Source organism: Diabrotica virgifera, chromosome 2 (genome assembly GCF_917563875.1).
Source record: "Diabrotica virgifera virgifera chromosome 2, PGI_DIABVI_V3a".
In the NCBI taxonomy this organism is placed as follows: Eukaryota; Metazoa; Arthropoda; class Insecta; order Coleoptera; family Chrysomelidae; genus Diabrotica; species Diabrotica virgifera.
Window position 1 is genome coordinate 268,064,356 of NC_065444.1, and position 14,082 is coordinate 268,078,437.

Here is a 14,082-nt window from a genome sequence, read left to right on the forward strand (position 1 = left end):
TTTGAAACTAAATTATTAACTCGGGGCATAAAAATCAATTTCCTCACCTTAACAGACCCAAACTTAACCCCTACTAACTACTTTGTAAACCCTTCTTCCTTACTCAGATCGCTTCATAACTTGTCAATTAGTGTTCCCAAATCCAGGACTTATGCCGAACAAACTGAAACTATCCTCTACTTTGAATCGATAGTGATCACAGAGTCTGTTGGCTGTTGGGTAATGTTTGACACATCTTGATGACTTGAACCGCTTCTTAAACACGATAATACACCTAAATTACTCTAGAGCATTCAAAGGATGGATATATGGACGTTCTGGCAATAATGGATATGTTTTGAGTTATAAAAGGTTTCAGTAGATGTTCATAATATGTGCGTTATATTGTATGTATTATTTCTAATGCCACTTTTATTGTATAATGTTATGCATACGATTAATAATTCTCACAAAATTTGTTTGTTTATTTGTATGATAAGGTACATAATATTGGTATGGACCTTTTAAAGGGAAAACTTAAAGGAAAACGATGACCAGGAAGGCGAAGGATTTCGTATTCGACCAAATTCAAAGTGAAGGTAAAGGATATGTAATTGCCTTTGGATATAGACCAGGACAAATCAGTTTTAAGGTGGATGTGAGAGCTTGCATTCCGACTTTTACAGAAAAAGTTGTGTGATATATCCAACAACTTACCATAAAACCTAAACCCCAATTAATTACTACATTACTTGAAAATACCAATCTGCGTCTGACTAATTCATTTTCTCTACCTTCATTTTCACTCTGTGCTAAACATCTTGCTAGACACCTCACCTACCATCTTTACCAAATATGAAACTCCTAACATTCTTATAAAGAAAACATTTTTATAAATTATACATAAAACAGCATGCTATGAGCTAATCCTCTTTACCAATGCTTCTACAACTACCACTGGTGTAGACTGTGCAATTACCACTAAACATGAACTTGTAAGATCATCTCGACTACCCTTAACATACAGCTCTTACACAGGTAAACTATATCTAACAATGAAACACTGAAATCGTTTGTTTTCTTACTTCCACAAAATTTATTATAACTATGTGACTACAGCTGTTTCGGCAGTGTGCCTTTCTCAAGTGATTTAGTTTACTATGTGTTTGCCTTTTTAAAGTCTTTAACTGAAGAGGTTGAGGAGTGGGGAGCTGTTTGTCTCGAGTTGGTCATTCAGAATTATATCTGTATTTTTCAATTTATTAATTTCCATAAATTCTAATAAAGATAGCTTAAGGCCTTTATTTTGAATATGCACAATTTGAAACTATTCATTAAAAGAATGCTTATGATCTAGCTAGAAAGAGAAGTGCGTATGTAGAAGAGTCTGTTTTTCTATTGTTGAAAGCCCTTTTGTGTTCTGCTATCCGTTTGTCAATGATTCTGCCAGTTTGACCGATGTAAGTTTTCGGACAGTCACACAAGTTAGTTTGTAAGCGCCACTCTGCAGTTGCTTTCTCTTTCGGCTCTTATTGTTCTTAATATATTTGCTTAAGTTGTTGTTAGTTCTGAAAGTTGGTGTTATTCCTTTCTTTTTTATGTCTCTGGCTATTTTTGTTGTTATCTTGCCAGTATATGTGATAGAGCAGAAGGTACTAAGTTCTTTCTGTGGTGGTGGATACAGTGGATAAACTAATTTCAGGGCTTTCTTATGGAGTTTTTGGTTTAAAATTTTGTTAATTGTTTGTTCGTTGTAGCCGTTGTTTACTGCTATTTGCTTAATGATGTTCAGTTCTGTCTCCAAGTTATTTTTTGACATGGGAATTTCTGTCAGTCTATGTATCATGCTATGTTATGCTGCTTATTTGTGTTGTTTAAAACAAACGTTTTCAGTGTTTTATTGTTAGATAAAATGAACTTCCATCAAGTAACGGTCGAATCCATCAATTAGGTAAACTATATATTTATTCTGTATGCTTTGGTTCATCCCGTTCATCTATTCGTTCAATTAATACAATTTTCACTGCCTACTTATTGATTTAAAACATTTATGTCATCTACCGAAATCTTCCTGCTATGATATCTATCTAAGATGGCTACATTCTTATACTGGAGTTACTGGTAATCGAACAGCAGATCATTTTGCCAAATAAAGTATCAACCATAATACTGCTATAATCTTAATTCAATGGTTTTAAAAAAGTATGTAGAGGATACCTGACCAAAGTTATGGCAAAAGAGCAAAACAATTCTTTATGAACTCCAACCGTTTATAGTACGTTCTTTAAAGGTAAAATATTGCAAAACCTCTAAATTTTAAAGAACCACTTAGATTGACATGGAATTTGTCATACACATAACTAACAAGTCAAAGAAAAAAAGTGATATTGTGCCGATGTGTGCTTTTGCCCTAGGGGTGAGTTTCACACCTTTTTGTGTGGAAAAATGTAATGCTCCAGATAAGTCCGGAAATGGATAAAATGACTAATTCTAAGCAACTTTTGTTCTATAAAGTTTTTCACCAAGTTAATACTTTTTGAGCTATTTGCGAGTGAATATGTTAATTTTTTTACAAACTAACCACGTTTTCAAACGGTTTTTCGCAAATAACTCAAAAAGTAAGTATTTGGTCGAAAAAAAATTCTTATCAAAAATATAGCACGTAAAAAAGTGAAAAAAATTGTGTATATATTAGGTCACTATACCTAGTAGAAGCAGAGTTATAGCTAATGAAAAATAGGTTCATATTCGTCAAATTCCAAATCGAATATTTAAACGTGCCATAACCAAAAAACGAAGCACTTTTTGGGCAAAACTTATTTTAACTTTTTTAAAGTGTTTAAAAAATGTTCATTTTTGTTTTTTTAAAAAAAATTTTAGCATCAAAAGTAAACAAGTTACCCTCAAAATAAAGTTGGTCCCTTTTTTTTTGGTAAGAAATAGGGAAAATCACCCCCTAATTAGCATTTCAAATAAACTTAATTGTTATCACCTCACAAGTTTTTACTCGCGTATGTATTGGTCATATGATCTGTAAGTTTCATAGGTTCAAAGTCCTTATTTTTGAAAGAGCTGTAGTTAAAAGGGCTTGAACGAGTCACTTATCACGAGTGTATGCAAATTTAGAAACACCGAATCTTAACTAATTTTTGTCTTACAAAAAAACAAAAAATACAAAATATTCAGAAAAGTAAAGCTGACTTTTTTCATTGTTTAGGATTTTTGGTATTTCTTACAATTTTTAAGTTATTTTGAAAAACAGCATTTTCTTCAAAATTAAAATTTTTTAAAATTTTCTTTAAAACTAAATTTTTCCAAAAATAAGCACTTTGAATCCATGAAACTTTCAGATCATATAAACACAATATTAGCAAAGTAACTTGTGAAGCGGTAATGATTAATTTCATTTAAGTTGTTAATTGGGGGGGGGGGGGGTGATCTTCCTGATTTTTTTGCCAAAACAACAGGGACCAACTTTATTTTGAGCGTAGCTTGGTTACATTTGATGCTAGAATTTTTTTTTATAAAAACAGAATTAATCTTTTTTTAAAACACTTTAAAAAACTTCCATGGTATAATTATTGCAAGAATGGATATGCCGACATCTTTTAGGTAAAATATTTGTATTCCGGAAACACCCTGTATATGATCTGATTGCCTCGGTATTAATTACCCCTGGACGCTACTGAGGACGGAATCTCTACTCTTAGCATCCGCCTTAAGTCTCCTAAATACTTGATAGTTCGTGCTCTGCAGAACGCCTCAGGGTTTAAACTTGACCACTGAGTTATTAAATTGGGTTAATGGAGTTTATAGGGGTTATATAAGGGTGATTTAGTAAGATATCGCAGGGTTAGAAAGAGTGAGTGAGTTTTGGGAAAACGTCTTGTGGTGGATGGGAATCAGAATGTTTTGATGAGGGTTTTGGTTTGGTTGCTTTCTCCTCTTTGCTTTCAATGGATTTGGTGCGCTGATGTGGAAAATTTCGGTAGGTAATGCCGACTTATGCATACAGGGCTTTTAGGTTTAACGTATAAAGCAAATTTTAATTCAACATATTAAAAAAATAAATTTTATACAAAAATTCGACATCATAAATAGTTGTTATTGAACTATTTTAAGAGGCTAAGCGCAAAGTCTTGGTCCAATGCTATTTAATTGCATTAATTTTTTTGAAACCTGCGAACACAAATATTTTTGAACAGTTTAAACGCAGAATGAAAGATTACATTGTTACCGAGGGATGAAAGTTCCTTAGAATAAACAGAAAGTTTTCAGGGTATTTCAGAAAGTTTTTACAGAAAGTTTTATACCTTTTTTTTAGGTATGAAAAAAAGCACCTGTAAAATAAGGCAGGAAATGGATAAATTCGCAAGTTCTAAGTAACTTTCGTTCTATAAAGTTATTTATGTAAGTTAATATTGTTCGAGTTATTTGCGATTGAAAATGTTAATTTATCGGTAAAAAGCATGATTTCAGGCAAATAACTCAAAAAGTAAATATTTTATCAAAGGTAATACCACGAGTCCTCTAAATTTTATCGATACATTTTTTTGTTTTCACGAAAACTTCTTTATTTGGTAAAATTACGAAAACAAACCGAATGATAAAATCACGAGTCCGAAGGACGAGCGATTTTATCCATTTCGGTTTGTTTGAGTGATTTTACCCTAAATAAAGAAGTTTAAGTATTAAAACGAAAAAATTTATCAAGCGAAATTTAGAGGACGAGTGGTATTTGAAAAGATTATTTTGTGAACCAATATGTATTATTAGTAAATACGGGCATCTGTGAAATATTTTTAAGACAACTAGGATCAATGTCTTAAGTAGGTTATAGATAAATTATTTTATGATTTAAAAATGAACCAATTTATTTATTATATTGTTAATACATAAAAAACTGTTTAAATCGAAAATGAACAATTATTAAAAACACAATTTTTATAACTAATATGAGATTTTCTAATGTCGTTCGTAACGTATTATGTGAAATTTAGGGTACCTTAAGTTTTATCAGGGAAGAGACTGTTTTATCAAGGAAGAGGCTGTTTTATCAGTATTACACTCAATGATTGGCTAGAACGACGCGTGGTGATTGGCTGAAAAAGCAAAAACGTCAGAATATGACAGGTGCAAAAAATAATCGAAAAAAATATTCTAACCAAAAATGCAGCTTATAAAAACACAAAAAAAAATGAAATACGATGAAAAATACGTTTTTATTCGTCATCTTTCATATCGAATATTTTAACGTGAAATAACCAGGTTATATAAAATTGGTGCAGCATACATTGTAAATCATCTTTACCTTAATAGTATTCTTCTTCTTCTTCTACGGCAGTACAGCCCAAATTGAGCCTTGGCCTCGTTTATTTTTGCCTCCACCCTTGCTTGTCTGTGGCTGCTCTTCTCCATACACGGACTCCTAAAAGGGCTTGTGCGTCGCTGTTTACTGTGTCTTCCCAGCGTTTTCTTGGCTTTCCAACCGGTCTCTTTCCCTGCATTCTAACATTCAGTGCTCTTTTGGTAGCCTATTCTCTAAAATTCTTATCACATGTCCGGCCCATTGCAATCTTTGTATTCTAATGAAGTCTGACAGGGGTGCTTCCGTATAAAGTTGATAAAGTTCGTTGTTGTATCGACTTCTGAGGATTCCGTTTTCCCTCACAGGTCCTAGTATTCTCCTCAGTACTTTCCTTTCGAATGTGTCGAGTTTGTTTTTGGATGTTTCTTTTAGGACCCAGGCTTCACTGCCATAGCATGTTATTGGTCGAATTAAAGTTTTATAGATTCTCATCTTTGTATTTCGGTGGACACTTTTAGACCGAAATAACGTGTGATCCAAAATTATTGTCACCATAGGTGGCTCTGAACGACAGAGATGGCTATACAGTGCATGTCTATTCTTAATTCAGATATACTTTCCAGTTTACGTCAACTTTGCAGTGTACGTCAACTTAACAAGAAAAGTAAGGTTATGTAGAGATCTTGTTTGATTTTATTTATTATTGTTACTTATAATTTTGTTAATTCTTTTTATTTTTGATTAAAGTTCTGGTTTTGACTGATTTTTTATGTTTTATAATGTTAATCAAAATTAATTGATAAACCAATTATATAAATTCAGATTAAAACAAGACATACGTAATTTTTTGCACGGCTAGCTTTGATCCCAATAATTGTGGATCGCTCGTTATGTATATGGGAGAGGGCAAAATAAGCTCTTTTTGCCTGCGTTATTCTCTTCCGTATTTCTCCGTCTTCTGATCCGTCGGCATATATTTCTACTCCCAGGTATGTAAACTTTCCAACCGTTTCAATGTCATCTTCATGTATACTGTTGTGTGGGACTATATTTCTTCTCGTCTGAGTCATTATTTTTGTTTTTTTTTTGTGTTAATTTCCAGACCTAGCACTTTTGTTTGTGTTTTTAACTCTGCGTATGTTTCCTGTGCTCCTGTTGATGTTCTATTCATAATATTAATATCATCCGCATAAGCGGCCAGTTGAACCGTTCGGTTGGTCAGTAGGTTTCCTCGTCCAGTTTGCATTTGCCTAACCGCATACTCCAGTGACAGCTTAAACAATGGGCCAGCCCATCTCCCTACTTTAGTCCCTGCGAAATTTTGAAAAAGTCTGTCCCGTGGTTTTGTATTTGTACACATGCCTGAGTGTCATCCATTGTGGCTTTAATGAGTCTTATTAGCTTGTGTGGTATTGCCAATTCAGCCAATATATAGTATAGTATAGTTTGTTCCTTTTGACTGAGTCGTATTCCTGTTTGAAGTCTACAAAATCGTTGTGAACATCAATATCGTGTTCCGATGATTTTCTCAAGATCTGTTTGACTGTATATATTTGATCCAGTGTCGATCTTCCTTGTCGGAAGCCCGCCTGATACTCTCCAATAATATTTTCTGCTAGTGGTTGGAGCCGCTGGTTTATAATATACGTGAGGACTTTATATGCTGTACATAGTATAGTAGAGAGATTCCACGGTAGTTTTTGCACTGGAGTTTGTCTCTTTTTTTATAGATCGGTCATATTATACTTTTCTTCCAGTCGTCGGGTATTTTCTCTTTTTGCCATATGTCTTTGATGAGCGCGTGTTCTGCTGGTATTTCGTCAACTCACGGAGCTTTATTGTTTTTCTGGGCCTTTATAGCTTCGAGAACTTCCTCTATAGTTGGAGCTTCTATTCTATTACCTACTTCGTTCTCTTCGACGTAGTTCATACCCATTTCATCTTCCATGTCTACTTGTATTCAAACAAATAATGTTCATCTTTCCCGTGTTCTTCTTGTTATCTACATTTTGTGTGCTTCATTTCTTTCCTCTATTGCTTGTCTGCACTCGTCATCAAATCATGCTCCTCTTCTCTCCTTTTTCTTGTTTCCCAGGGTGGACGCTGCTGCTGTCAGTACTGCTGTTTTTATATCACTCCATTTGCCCTCTATGGAGTGCAGTTCTTAACTTCCTTAACTCATTTGCGACTTCTTGTTCGAACTTCTCTTTACATTCCTGGATCTTCAGTTTTTCCAGATCCAGTTTGTTTGTCCTTTGTTGTCTTTCGTTTCTTTCCCTGTTAACTCTGCATCTAAATTTGGTTTGTAGTAAAAGATGATCTGATCCACAGCATGCTCCTCGTCGTGTTCTCACATCGGAGATACTACTGGCTGCCCTTTTGTCTATCAGCACATGGTCAATTTGATTTGTTGTGGTTCCATCTGGTGAAATCCATTTCATTTTATGTATGTCTTTATGTGGGAAGCATGGGGAACTTTGAACCATGTTTTTACTGGTGGCAAAATTTATCAAAAATTCCCCATTCTCGCTTGTTTCATTGTGCAGTGAGTGTTTTCCTATTGTGCCATAGAACTGCGGCTCCTTGCCTATTTTAGCATTCATATCACCCATTATAATCTTGATGTCATTTTTTGGCGCACTATCATATATTATCTCCAGCTGTTGGTAGAAGATTTCCTTTGTATGTTGCTCTTGTTCTTCTGTTGGGCAATGAATGTTTATCATTGTTAGGTTGAAGAAGTGGCTGCAAATTCTCAACTCAACTTGCATATCCTTTCACTGACTGCCTGGAAGTCTATGATTTTTGACTTAAAATCATTATCCACCACAAATGCAACTCCACATTCTTTGCTTCCTTGTTCCTTCCCTTAACAGTATTGCGTCGTCTAAATAGCAGATTATTTTAAATTTTTCTCCAATATGGTATTTCTTCATTAGTTTTTACTTATTTATTATTTCACCAATGATCAGCTTGAATAAGAGAGGACTCAGGAAATCGCTCTGTCTTATCCTTGTGTTCTTATAGAGATGGATCATATCTACCATAATCAAAAGATTCTGCAACTATTTTCATTTCAGATTTACAACTACTACTCGAATTACAAGAATAAGAGCAATTTTTAAGAGAATTTAAATTGAAAGTGTTACAGGAAAAACATATTTTTTGGAATATTACGGTATTGTAATAAATAGACGCTATCTTCTGGTATTTGGATGCTTCTCAGAAATTGAATCATTTTATCGAATACTAAAGCTAAACTAATTTACCGCGAGGCAATAACATACTAAATACATTCTATCTTTAACCTAGACATATACATTAATTGAAACACATTAAATTAATTAGAACCGTGGAAATTTCTTGTACTATCCCATTCCGACGTATTCCAACATCGTTGCAAATTTCCTTAAACTACTCCACTTCAGTTCGACACATACTCCGACTGTAAGACCATTAACTCTAACACAATTTTCATAACCGTCAAGCAGTATCGAGTAACTTCATCGAGAACTCCAAAGCAACTCCCGTGAAGTTAGTGACGGTTGCAGATCAGAGAGTAATGAAAATTATGGCGTTTATGCTATACGGTTTATAATGTGGTCCACTGATGTTGGGAAAAATCGCAACGACTTATCGTAAGTAGTTTCTCGAAATCAGATTGAAATCTCTGCTTTTTTATCGTTCCGTCTTATGTAGTTCAAATATCTGATTGCTAAATTAAATTGCAATTTTATCGTTATCCGTCAAATTAAAAAATCGAAAATTATTGTCAGCAAGATGTTTTTTTAGATAAGAAATCTATGATAATATCTATTTAAGTAAAACTTTCTTCTTCTTTTCTATGTAGAGTTGCACAAGTTTGACTTGAATGTTTGAACTTGACTTGAGTTTGACTTAATTTCAAGTCAAACTCAAGAATCCTTCTGACAAATAAGTCAAGTCAAGTCAAACTGGTCAATCATACAGATTTGAAAATTCAAACTGTTTGTCAAACTAGTTTGAAAGAGTATGAAAAATAATTTATTTAGTAGATATACTTTTTTGTCGAGATTGACATGTTAGTTGCCAATTAAGATAAGAAAATTAATAATACAATGAGTGCCACATAAAAGTATCTTGATACAGGAAGCGATTATAATCAAAATAGGGTAAATTTTTTGAAAATGATTTCTGTATGTTTAGAATTCCTTGCTGGCAAGTTTCGTTGTATCGATCTACCTTGTATCGGGGGGGGGGGGGGGGTTCGAACAGCGCGTTACTTAACATTGGTTTTTAATGAAAATAAAAAAAATTACGGAATTACAATCTTCCAACTTTTCAACTTTCGTTTTTACATAGAATCCCTGGATTGTATTATATTACCCCCTCATGCTCCGCTCATGTTACAATAAGACAATAGTATTCAAGTGAAAAAACTTTAAAATTTGTATTAACCAGATCAAGCACAGAGCACAGTAACACGTGTTTGCAATAAATAGCTGGACCTTTCTTCACAACAAAAGATGAAAAGATAAAGATGGGATAAAGATGTTGTAAGAGCGTCAAAAATTGCGTTACGTACGGCCCCTTTAACAAAAATTTATGAAGGAACAACAAAATATTGTATTTTTGATAGAGTAGATTTAATTAATTTTTTGCGATTTTGCAATGTCGTCTTAAAGAATTAGTTCACTAAGTATTTGTCATTTTATAACGCTGTTCTTTATTTTTACATAATACAAGTATGCACTTCATTGTTTTGAAATCACCTGCCGCAATATCAAATAAATCATCTTCTTAATTAATTCTGCTTCGACTACAGATTTTTTTCTCTTAATTTTTGCAGTGGAAAAGAATACCTTCAAAATCAGACTCAATTTGATGTGGTACTTATTCTGAGCCAAAAAATATTCAGGTTCAGATTATTTCACAAAGCGTACACTTCAAAACGGACGTAATAAACAAGCCAAGCATATACTTCTTAATATGAACTACAAACTAATTTGCGGAGTAGCAGAGTACAGATTCAGACCTATCCAAATAAGTCAAAACAAAAGTCGGTACGCACTCAAAAAAATTTAGTTCGTAATATTGATTAACAGTGATTATTGAATAGTATTTCGTTGTCACAACAATTTAATTTGTTGTTTCAACGAACTTTTAGACATTGACGAATGTACTTGGTTATTGCCACAATGATTGAATAATAATTGTGAGAATAACTAGAGTACATTAATCAATAACACTCAATTTATTCAGCCAATAACTTAGTTTCGTATATTTAATAAATACTGTTAATTGTGGCAGCAACTCACGTTCTTGATTTCGTAGATGACAAGCAATTACCTTGGTTTATCGTGACAACGTACAGATTTCATTAAAACAATGTACAAATGTTGTTAATATAGAGTAATATATGATTATTGAATAGATGTACACTGATTGTTGTGCCAACGAATGCATTAATCAATCTACTACTGCCTTTAATTCCCACAAACAATGCGTTAATTGTGACAATAATCGTGGTTGTTGAGACAATAAATGTTTTGCTTGACCATTTGAAATGTAACGGCTTTTCCTTATCGTGATACCCCTAGCTTCTCTGTGTTACCATTGTTTAAAAAAGAGTTCTTTGTTAAACAATGCTGTTACCTCTACCGAAGTGCCGAAAAATAATTGCATTTTGTTTCCAAGTGTAGTCCGTAGTAGAAGGAAGATAAGGATAAGATATTACTTATTTTTTATATTTGAATAAAAGTAAGTTTTTTCTGATAAGGTAAATACGGGAGAACATTCTAATTAAAAATAAACTTGTCAGTGTCTTATGTTTGTAAGTGTTTACTTTTAATATTGTCTTGTGATGTTATTTATAAGATGAACTAAAAATTAATTTTCGAATCCTGAATGAAAAAAATAATTAGTATTTTTGAAAATTTAAACGCAGAATAAAATATTACAGTATTATCGAGGGTCTGACGTCCCTGAGAACTTCTATAATGATTATTTTAATAAGTCACAGGGGTGAAAAAGAGAAAATTTAGTATGATTTTTTTATTTCAAATATACTATTCAAAAGAAACTTTTTGTTTATTCTAGGGGACTTTCAGCCCTCAGTAATAATGTAGTCTTTTATTCTGCGGTTAAATTTTTCAAAAATACTTATTAGTTTTCTCAGGATTCCAAAAAAATGAATGCGTTTAGAAATAATTCGATCGAAATTTTGCCCCTGGGCTCTCAAAAATGATTAAAGTGTTATACATTTTTGAAATCACCATTTCAAACACTTTTAAATGAGCTGTCACATGATGTACTTTCCCATTAAAAAAATCAAAGTTACGCTTGTCACCTGAAGAGGGATCGTGTAAAGTTCGAAACATTGATGTTATAATATACTTTGATAATTTTTAAATCGACCTGTCTGAGCGTTTTGCTTATAAAGGTTAAGGACAAAAAAGGGGATTTAAAAAATTATTATTAATCAATTAATATGATAAATTGGGCTAATGCATTCAGTAATTATTAATATAAAATACGTTCATAGTAGGAATGAACGAAACTGATTGTAACAATGAATAGAATTGCTTGTAAGAATAACCGTATTTATTGTGCCAATGAACGGAATTAATTGTAACAATAAACGGAAATAATTGTAGAAATAAACGAAATACGTTAGGAGAAATAACACTGTTATTGGCACAACGAATGGTCTTCGTCGGTCAATTAACGACGTTGTTGTTTCAATAAATAGTGTTCGTTGACTCAATGAACAGAGTTCGTAATATCAATAAAGTGAGATTATGGTATACATAATGAATGTTCGTCCATTCAATAAACGTAATACATTGGCTCAACTAACGAAAATAATGAATTGATGAACATCGCTTTGTTGTTCCAATAAAACCAAGAATTGGACAAATTTTAAGAATTGCGTTTGTTGTCTGAATTAACATTTTTATTGATATTACGTACCTTTTTCGTTGAGTGCGCTCTCAATTAGAATTGGAAATAAACACGTAGCGCAACATGATATTCAAACTTCAAACTGTTTGAAGAAGTTTGATTTCAAGTCAAACCTAAAGATATCGAAATCAAGTCAAGTCAAACTTTTTTACAAAAAAAGATTGGTTTTCAAGTCAAGTCAAGTTTGTTGAATAAAATCAAACTAGTTTGACTTGATGCATCTCTATTTCTATGTTATACATATTAACAGAAATTAACAAATAGCAGTAAAGAATGGGTACGACGAACAAACAATTAACAAAATTTTAAACGAAAAACTGCATAAGAAATCCCTGAAATTTGTTTTTCCATCAGATAAAACCTAACATCTCCTGCTCCATTACACATACAGGAAACATATCCACTAAAATAGCAAAACACATAAAAAAGGGTTTCAGATACAAGGAACTCCAGCTTTAAGAAAAAAGAACAACGTAAGCAAATATATTAAGAACAAAAACAGCAAAAGGAAAAAACACTTACAGAAAAAAACTTTAGCAAACGTATAGCAGAACACAATAGCATTTCAATAATTGCAATACAGATTTTATTTATGCACTTCACTAGACCTTTATAAGCTAGTACAAGGTTCCAGAATTCTGAAATGGGTTTCATAACCAATAAAATATGTACAATAAGCCAGGTGGCTGCAGTACCACTAGTTCATAACAGACGGCTTCCAGAAAAAAAGTAAGCATGAACAAATAGAAAACGGTAGCGATCAAACTGCCGTTGATGTCATGGTCATCATCATCATGCAACCTCATCCGTCCACTACTGGACATGGATCTCTCCAATTTTTCGCCACTCTTCACGGTTCTGTGCAGCTTGTTGCCATTTCTTGGACATTTGTTCAATGTTGTCCATCCAGCGTGTTGGTGGTCGTCCTCTGTTACGTTTGTATTCTCTTGAGCGCCAGTCAATTAGTTTTCTTTTAGTCTCGCTACGTGACCTGCCCAATTCCATTTCAGCTTGGCTATGCGTTCGACGACATCCGTGATACCTGTTCTTTTCCTCATGTATTGATTCTTTATTTTATCTTTTTTTTTTCACGCTGAGAATCGACCTTTCCATGCGCCTTTGTGCCTCTCGAATTTTTAGTGCTGTTGTTTTTGTGAGCGTGAGAGTTTCTGCTACGGATATCATAATAGGAAGAACGAATTGGTCAAATGTCTTCCGTTTCATAGCTATCGGTAAGTTGTTCGTAAAGATGTCTCTTGGTGAACCATACGCTGCCCAAGCAAGTGTTATTCGTCGTTGAAATTCACAGCTCTGATTATCCTTGCTTATTCTGATTTCATGACCGAGATATTATTATGTATATGTCAATTCCAAGGGCGCCCATATAAAAATTTTTAGGGGGGGGCCAAACGTGAAGACGTTGCACATTACATTTTGTATATTTCGGATGACAATTGATACAGTAGACTCTCTCTATAACGAACACGGATATGACGAGGTTTCGCTTATAACGAGGTACATTAGGTGCCCCATGAAATTCCTATTGAACTATAACGCTTTATAACGAGGCATATTTGGTTACAACGAAGAAAATTGAAATCGAAGAATACGTGTCTTTACCTGTTTTTAGCGTTGTAATGGTCATAAATAAATAAATGCCCCAACTGCCTGTACATAGAAATGCCCAACATCTGGCTTATTATCGAGGCCAGTGCTGTAATAAACTCGGCCACCTGTAATAAACTTCTGCCTGTTTATCGACCGATATTGAATATTATAGGAAATTTACAATTTATGACGGCGAAGTCTCATTGTTTACTGTTCAGGTTGACCGTCGACACCTAATAAACTAC